The following is a 10,162-nucleotide window of genomic DNA, read 5'->3' as shown; positions in this document are numbered from 1 at the left end:
TTGGTGGTTCAAGTCCACCCAGAGATGCCTCAAAAGAAAGAACTGGAAATCTACTTTAGAAAATAAGCTACTGAAAACTCTGTGGAGCACAGTTTTACTCAGACACACACGGTTGCCAGGAGCTGGCATTGACTTAACAGTAACAGGTTTTTATGGAGAGATGTGACTTTCCAGGGACATTTGAAGTAGCACAAACTGATAGCTGGTACATTGGCGATCACTCTATGTTTCTTATTCTGTGTCCCCTTAGGAGTGACCTAATTGCTGCATAACTACCCTCAGACATTTATTCTGCATGTTTCTTCCTAACACTTATCACAACTGAAAAGATTTTATATTTATTTGTCAACTCTGTTTTGGCTTTCTCCCATCACTACAATAGATCATCAGTAAGAGCATGGGGAAAGAGTCCTGATGGCCCAGTGGTTAAACACTTGGCTGCTAAACGGAAGGTCAGTGATTTGAACCCACCAGCCACTCCTTGGGAGGAAAATGTGGCAGTTAGCTCCTGTAAAGATTACATCCTTGGAAACCCTGGGGGGCAGTTCTATTCTGTTCTATAGAGTCTCTCTAAGTTGGAATCGACTCAAAGGCAACAGGTCTTAAGAGCATGGATTTTTAGGTTTTCTTCTTTGCTGTACCACCAACACCTAGAAGGCAGACGGCTGAGCCTTGCCATTTGTACTGTTCTACATGATCTCATCTAATCTCTTGATCTATGGTTGTTTACCATCTTTATCCCCACATTACAAATGACAAACTTGGACTTAAACAACTTGCCCAAGGTGCCACAACTGGAACTGGTGAAACCAGAATTTAAACAGGCTGCCTGGATATAGAAGCTTCAAGCTCTTAACCTATTTCCTCATTTGCAAAGTTTCAACTGAAATAAAAGTAATCTCTTCCCAAGATTTTTGTCAAGTGTTGTATTATTGGTTGGTATACTCCCGTCATCCTGTTATAAAGCTAGCAGTAGCAGTTACAGTAACTGGGAGCTGGGTGTGGCAGTGTGGGTCTAGCTCCCTCATTACTAACAAGCTTGGAGCAGAAATATTCTTTTGAGCTCAAGAGTCCCCCTGGATGTGGAGGTTGTGTAAGGAGGGGCAATGGGAGAACCATTAGGAGTAGGGCAAAGAATAAAAAGAAAAAAAAAAAGTTGAGTTAATGAATGAATAAACAAACCTGTGAATGAATAAATGAATGATTTAGTTGGTGGCATAGTGGTTAAGTTCTATGGCTGCTAACCAAAGGGCCAGCAGTTCGAATCCACCAGGCGCTCCTTAGAAACTCTGTGGGGCAGTTCTACTCCGTCCTATAGTGTTGCTATGAGTTGGAATAGACTCGGCAGCGCTGGGTTTGGTTTGGTTTTTTGGTTTAGTTGGCAAGTGAAAGCATTCCAGGGCAGAGGGAGCACATTATTTATCCCCAGTAACTCATCTTGAATCTTATACAGGGCTCTGGTGAGAGCAGAGGAAAGAAATCTTCAATGTCCCGGTCCCCATTTTCTTTGCTCATTTCTGCTAGATGGAGGCTGGTCCAGGTGCAGCAGAGTAAGGTCTGTCTATTTGGATAGTTTAAGAGGTGTTTGAGGAGGTCTTGCACATCCCTCTTGAAATCTGGTTAAGCAAGGTCTCTTTGAAGTCTTCCCAAATGGGGTTTGAATTTCAGCTTTGCAACGTACTAGTCTTGCTAGTTACTTGAAGAAATAACCTAACCTCCCTGAGCTTCAGTTTTTTTTCACTATATATTGGGCATTCTTTACTCCCTTGTACTGTTACCAGGATTATTAGAAATTGTCCAGAACACACACAAACACATACACTGCCTAGCACCATACCTATTGCCCAATAAATGTATCTGTCATTGAACTGTGTATATAAAACACTCGCCAGTTGCCTCAAAATTACAAACAGCAATAAGACTGGTGAGATGAAGACTTTACTGTCCAATTAGATTGGGTCATACACACGAGACACTTACATAGCATTGGCAATTTAAAGCCAGTGTAATTATTTAGAGAAGGTAAATAGTCAACAGCAAGAACAGATTACTTATAGAAAGCAAAGAGTAAACAAGAAGAGATCTGAAGTGAACTCCTGTCTCCATCCCCTCAAGTGCACCACTTAGGGTCATCATAGGAGAGAAACTCAGTTATGTCTTGGAGGGAACCCGCTCACTTTTCCTAAATTATCCACATCCATTTCTGTGTCACTGGGTGGGTGGTGGGGCACACTGCAGACTAGCTGTCAGCACTCTGGTGCTTGGCTTTGTTGTGCTTCCCTCCATTTCTCTAGATAATTAGTTTTATCAGTTCAGTGAGTGTTATCAGATCAGTGCAATAGCCCTTGACCTATATTTCAGCTCTTCTAAGGGATTCTCAGCACAGGGCCCCATGTCCAAAAGATGCACTCCCCTTCTGGCTCTCATTGATCAGGAAGCCCCCCAAAACTCTGTGAGATTGGCCATTTATATAGGAACACTCCTTGTCAATTTCGGGGCATGGCTTTCTTAAACTGATCAATACCTTAGGCGGATCTCAAACCAACCAATCTTATTGAGTGGATTTGCAAGCCTTTTATGCTGAGAGTAAACTGACCAATCATTTGCAAGATTGCAGCCTGACCAATCATTTTGGGAGGATAATAAGCCCAGGGCCAGAAAGTTCATATAAAGAAACCCATTGCACCACAGTCATTTATTGGGGTTGAGAAGGCAAAAACGAAGGGGATGTATCCTGATAGAATTGTCATGATTAATATGGGCAAACAGTTTTCAGAGTAGCAGCTTGGCCTTCTCTTCCACTTGTATTCCGGCAAAGTAGTTTTGTAACATTGTGTATTTCCTTAGTGAAGGAGAGGCCCATTTGATAGAATCTATATTCCTTTCACCCTTAGGTGTTTGACAATGCTTTTTGTGAATCATGTCCAGTTAGATACTTACAAATGCTTCACTTTTTCCCAAATACCTTTGGATGATTTATAAAACTTGATTGTTGTTTTTATGGGTAGATGCTGGACATTGGGAGGTTATTGGGAAGTGATTCACAGATTAAAGAGTCATATTTGAGGTTGAGATGACAGAAATGCACAAATGACTCGGGTGATTTACAGATGTCTTAAGTCACAAGAAGCCTAGTGCCCTCAAGAGGAGATGAACACCTGATGAACCCCAAATTATAGTCACCAAATTTTTCCTCTTTTAAAATGTTGACAACAATTCTATTTGTATGTTGTCGTAAGTGGGTTGTATGATGATGGGAGACTTGACAAATATTACAGGGAAAACAGTGCCTAAGCTTATGTAATAGTAAAATGTACTTCTTTTCTCTGGCTTTGAAATATAATGAATTTTTCTGTGACAGTGGCATGGGCTATAATAATAAAATTTCTTAAGTTTCTATGAGTCAGATTGTTCTATGTTTTCCTATATTCCTACAGTACGTTGAAGTTAAAACCAATTTGTGGTAACTGGTAGAGGGAATGGAAGGTATAAGACCTCCAATATTGAAGATCTCCAAAGAATCCAGAAAATAAAATGGAAAAAAAAATTAAAAAATGAAGACTCAGACAAGTTACTGTCTAGTTGATTCCAACTCATGGTGACCGCATATATGTTAGAGAGTAAAACTGCTCCATAGGGTTTTCAGTGGCTGGTTTTCTAGAGGTAAATTGCCAGGCCTTTCTTCTGAGATGCCTCTGGATGGACTCGAACCTCAATCCTTTCAGTTAACTCTGTTGGCCATTTGAATCACCCAGGGACTCCCCAACAAGGTTAAGTCACCTTTAAATATCACCCAGAAACAGAGCACAAAGCCAGCTCACAACAATATTACTCAAATCGGAAGCTTTCTGCTACCATGCTTCTTCCCCTTTCATTCCACTCTCGCCTCCATCTCAACATTGAACCTCTTAGAGAACCAAGGGAGAAGGGAAATGTGCAAACTGGGGAAAGAGAGAAATAAGGAAACACCATGCTCCCACTCTTCCAATCTCTTCATTTTTGTCTACCACATCCTCCAGTTAGGGGAGGACAAATTGTTGTGTTTTTGAAGAAAGGTGGGACTTTGAATATTAAATGGAACATGACATTCTAACTATAGAGCTATATCTTAAAGTTATAAAGGACTTTTTATTCCCTAAGAGTGAAAATAAACCCACAGAACTGTTGGATTTTTCATGTAGGGTCAGAAGACCTCTCACTAAAGATGTTTTTACGGGGGCAATAAGAGGCAAAATTAAAGTTGTGCAGCAATTAAATCACTAGGTCTCATTTATTCTACCTGCTCGAGGTATTAGCAATTGTTCTGTATAGTCCCAGCAAAATCCCTGGATAGTGATCTAATTGGCTTAGCTGGGACCATAAGGCTAACCCTAAACCAGTCACCAAGCCCCAGGAGATGAGAACTGAGATTGGCCAGAACTGGGTTACATGTCATTCCTGAAGTTGGAGGAGAAGGATGGGTTTAGACTTTCCCATAACTTTGGAATGAAATGGACAAAAGATGATTTCCTAAACACTTACTAAATCACAAAAACAAACACTGATCAATGACAAAAAAAAAAAAATGACATGCATACCAAAAATTCTCAAGTCACTTCCAACCTGAAAGTGCAAATATTTTATGTGTCTAAAAGTGATAATGTAGTTTGGTCCTGGAAAAAGTCGTGTTGTTGTTGTGTGCTACTCATTAGATGTGTTATAGTGATCATATATGACAGAGTAGAATTGCCCCATACATATTTGTAGGCTATAATCTTTATGGGAGCAGATTACCAAGTCTTTTCCCTCATGGAGATGATGGTGGATTTGAACTGCTGAGCTTTTGGTTAGTAGCCAAGTGCACGAGCATACCAATCAGCAATTATGCATTCTAGTCATGACTAGCTGTCACTAACTACCTGTGTGACAGCAGCCATCTCACTTAAACTCTGGTGGACTCAATATCTTCATCTACATAATGACAGAACTGGGTTAAATGTACACAAGACCTCTTCCCATTTATAGCCCTATGACAGAAGCGGAAAGACTGTCTATTTCTACATGGAGGCATTTGACTTGGCAAGCTTTTTATTCTGACTTCCTCTTCAAATATATGGTGAATAACCTGTTACAACAGAAAAGCCCTAGAAAATTAATTAAAATGTAGATGATTTACAGAAATGTAATGTCGAGGTTTCCCTTTTACCTGTTGGGTATGATTATGTCATAAAATGAAACAAAACAGAAAACCATTATTGTCAAGTCAATTCCGACTCAGAGCTGCCTATATTTCTTTGATTCTAAAAAAAAACACATAGACTATCCTGAGGTTCACACTTCAACCAAAGATTGAACAGACCCCGGAACAAAACAAGACTAAAGTGGTGCAGCAGCCCTGGGGCAGGGACTAGAAGGCAGGAGGGAACAGAAAAGCTGGTAATAGGGAACCCAGGGTTTTGAAGGGAGAGTGTTGACATGTCGTGGGGTTCTTAACCAATGACATACAACAACGTGTATACTGTTTGATGAGAAACTAGTTTGTTCTGTAAACCTTCATCTAAAGTTCAATAAAAAACATAAATAAAGGAAACAGGGCCAAGATGGCAGAGTAGCCAGGGACTTCTGGTGATCTCTCTTACAACAAAGACCCCCTAAAACAAGTGAAACAATTATATTTATGACAAGGTAGGAGCCCTCAGGTCGAAGGCAAACTTAGAGAACAGACTGAGCAGCAGGGACAGCAACTGATAGACAATTCAAAAATGGAAAGGAGTTGCAGAACCTGAATTGCTGGGATCCCTCAGGTGCAATTCCGAAGAGCGATTGCGGTGGGCTGGTGGTAGCATTTGGCAGCAGTTTCCTCAGGGAAAAACAGCCAGCCGCACAGTCTACTCACTCCTCCAGAACCAGAGAAGAACTGCACTCACTGCAAAAGCTAAATACTTGAGTATATTTTACAATGCTCCCAAGCCCCAACCCAGCTTCAGTGGCTGTTGATTTCTCTGGGCCTGAGATAGGTCCCACTGAGTGTCCTGACCCATCCTCCTAGCCTTGGAGAAGGAATAAATTCACAATTAGGGGAAAAGATAATCTGCCAGTTCCAATAACCTGGGGAGCTCAGGACGGAAGCATCTACTGTCCAGGCATAAATGGTCCGTGGACTTTAAATACCTTTTCCTCTTGCATGGACCTGCATGGGCCTATTTCAGGAGAATAGGCCCTTGTTGGCGGACTGTAACTGTCTCAGCTGTGCGGTGGAGAGGTGGGTGTTTGATGTTTAGCATTGCTTTGCTACTAAACAGGGTCCACACTTACCCACATCAGGGGCCTAAGGACTGGTGGCTCCACTCAGGTCACTCAGTCACCCATGACAGGGGTCCAAGGATAACTGGTACCTCTCAGTCCTTACAATCAAAGGCATTGGGTGTCCAGGGTCCATCTGAAGAACCCACCCACCTCTACACTCTAGGGAACAGGGATGTGATTTCCTCACAGACACTTGGGGGATGATTGTCAACCTCCTGCCTTGTTCAGAGTGTGACCCCCTGCTGCAACCAGATAACGGCACCTACACCAATCACCCCTGCCACTCTAAGACTGTAGGACAGAGCCTGTGCCTCACAGTTGATAATCAACTACCTGGACACCTGAGCTGAACCCATACAAGAAAAGTGAATGGGCTCCTAGGCTCATATACCTGATAAGAGCTCTCCCCCTTTGTTGACAGGACTTCAGAGTGCCAAAAGCAAAAATAATCAAGCTAGCTCACTCCAGCAACCTATTTGGGCATATCAAAATAAAATAGAGCAAGATGCTAGGATATAGCAAAAACATAAAATAAACTAATATAATAACTTATAGATAGCTTGGAGAAAACTGTCAGTATCAAAATACATAAAGAACCAGACCATGTTCGTTTTGACAAGCTCTCAAAATAAAGAATCAAAGAATCTCCTGGATGAAGGTGGCTTCCTGGCTCTACTGGATGCAGAATACAGGAGATTAATATACAGAACCTTTAAAGGCATCAAGAAAGAGATCCAGAAGGAGATCAGGCAATATGCAGAACAAGCCAAGGAACACACACATAAAACAGCCGAAGAAATTAAACAGATTATTCAAGAGCATAATGAAATATTTAATTAGCTGCAGGAATCCATATAGCGACAGCAATCAGAAATTCAGAAGATTAACAATAAAATTACAGGATTAGACAATTCAATAGAAAGTCAGAGGAGCAGAACTGAGCAAGGGGAAGGCAGAATTGGTGAGATTGAAGATAAGGCACTTGACACCAATATATTTGAAGAAAAATCAGATTAAAAAAACTTTAAAAAATGAAGAAACCTTAAGAATCATGTGGGACTCTATCAAGAGAACCTACCAGTGACTGGAGTACCAGAACAGGGAGGGATAACAGAAAATACAGACAGAATTGTTGAAGATTTGTTGGCAGAAAACTTCCCAGATATCGTGAAAGATGAGAAGATATCTAGCCAAGATGCTCGTCGAACTCCACGCAAGGTAGATGTTAAAAGAAAGTCACCAAGACATAGTATAATCAAAACTTGTCAAAACCAAAGATTAAGAGAGAATTTTAAGAGCAGCTAGGGATAAACAAAAAGCCACCTACAAAGTACAGTCAATAAAAACAACCACAGACTACTCAGCAGAAACCATGCAGGCAAGAAGGCTGTGGGATGACTTACATAAAGCATTGAAGAAAAAAAAATTGCCAGCCAAGAGTCATATATCCAGCAGAACTGTCTCTCAAATATGAAGGTGACATTTCCAGATAAACAGAAATTTAGGGATTTTGTAAAAACTAAACCAAAACTACAAGAAATACTAAAGGGAGTTCTCAGGTTAGAAAATCAATAATATCAGGTATTAACCCAAGACTAGAACACTGGACAGAGCAATCAGATGTCAACCAAGACAGGGAAATCACAAAAATAAATCAAGATAAAGAAATGCTCAAAACAAGTAAACAGAGATGTTTTTATATAAAAGAAGACAACATTAAAACAATAAAGAGGAATTAAGAAATGTAGTCATAGATATTTCATATGGAGAGGAAGACAAGGCAATATAAAGAAATAAAAGTTAGGTTAAACTTAGAAACATAGGGGTAAACACTAAGGTAACCACAAAGGAGACTAACAATCCTACTCATCAAAATAAAATACAAGAAAAAAATAGAGACTTAGCAGAAACTCTGCAACAACGAATAAGAGGAAAAGACAATATATAAACTACTCAGCACAAAAAATTGAGAAAAAGTAACTGTCAAAAACACACAAAAAAAGACATCAAATTGACAGCACTAAACTCATAAAAAAACTCATACATATCCATAATTACGGTGAATGTACATAGACTAAATGCACCAATAAAGAGATAGAGAGTGGCAGAATGAATTTAAAAAAAGAAAACCATAATCCGTCTATACGCTCCCTACAAGAGACATACCACAGACTTAGAGACAGAAAAAAACTAAAACTTAAAAGATGGAAAAATATATATCAAGCAAGCTACAATCAAAAAAGACCAGGAGTGGTAATACTAATTTCTGACAAAATAGACTTTAAAGTTAAATCCACCACAAAGGATAAGGAAGGACACTATATGATTAAAGGGACAATATACCAGGAACACAGAACCATATTAAATATTTATGCACCCAATGACACAGCTGAAAGATACGTAAAACAAACTCTAACAGCACTGAAAAGTGAGACAGACAGCTCCACAATTACAGTAGGAGACATCAACACACCACTTTCAGGGAAGGACAGAATATACAGAAAGAAGCTCAATAAAGACACGGAAGATCCAACTGCCACAATCAACCAACTTGACCTCATAGACATATACAGAACACTCCACCCAACAGCAACCAAATATACTTTCTTTTCTAGTGCACATGGAATATTCTCTAGAATAGACCACATATTAGGTCATAAAGCAAGCCTTGGCAGAATCCAACACATCGAAATATTACAAAGCAACCTCTCTGACTGTAAGGCCATAAAAGTAGAAATCAATAACAGAAAAAGCAGGGAAAAGAAATCAAACACTCGGAAACTGAACAATGCCCTGCTCAAAAATGACTGGATTATAGAAGACATGAAGGATGGAATACAGAAATTCAGAGAATCCAATGAGAATGAAAACACTTCCTATCAGAACCTTTGGGACACAGCAAAAGCAGTGCTCAAAGGTCAATTTATATCAATAAATGCAAACATACAAAAAAAAGAAATGGTCAAAATCAAAGAATTTTCTCTACAATTTGAACAAATAGAGAAAGAGCAACAACAGAAACCCTCAGGCACCAGAAGAAAGCAAATAATAAAAATTGGAGCAGAATTAAATGAAATAGAAAACAGAAAAACAATTGAAAGAGTTAACAAGACAAAGCTGTTTCTTTGAAAAAATTAACAAAAATGAGAAACCATTGGCCAAAATGACAAAAAAAAAAAAAAAAAAAAAAAAACAGGAGAGGAAGCGAATAACCTGAAGAAGAAACGAGATGTGTAATATTACAACAAACCCCACTGAAATTAAAAGAATCATAAGAGAATAAAGACTCCACCAAAGAAAGAAAATTATAAACCTATATTCCTCATGGAAACCCTGGTGGCATAATGGTTAAGTGCTACGGCTGCTGACCAAGAGGTTGGCAGTTCAAACCCACCAGGTGCTCCTTGGAAACTCTATGGGGCAGTTCTACTCTGTCCTATAGGGTCATTAAGAGTCAGAATTGACTTGGTGGCAATGGGTTTTTTTAAAATATCCCTCATGAACTTAGAAGCAAAAATCCTCAACAAAAGTCTAGCCGATAAAATTCAACAACATATAAAAAAAAAAAAATTCACCATGACCCAGAGGAATTCATACCAGGTATGCAGGGATGGTTCAACATTAGAAAACAATTAATGTAATCCATCACACACACACACACAAAAAAGACAAAAACCACATGATTTTATTAATTAATACAGAAAAGGCATTTGAAAAAGTTCAACACCCATTCATGATAAAAACTCTTAGCAAAATAGGAATAGAAGGAAAATTCGTCAACATAATAAAGGACATTTATACAAAATCAATACCGAACATCACCCTAAATGGAGAGAGTCTGAAAGCATTCCCCTTGAGATCGGGAACAAGGCAAGGA

The sequence above is a fragment of the Loxodonta africana genome, chromosome 9 (genome assembly GCF_030014295.1).
Source record: "Loxodonta africana isolate mLoxAfr1 chromosome 9, mLoxAfr1.hap2, whole genome shotgun sequence".
Classification (NCBI taxonomy): Eukaryota; Metazoa; Chordata; class Mammalia; order Proboscidea; family Elephantidae; genus Loxodonta; species Loxodonta africana.
The sequence above is the reverse complement of the archived record's forward strand: the minus strand, read 5'-3'. Positions refer to the sequence as shown.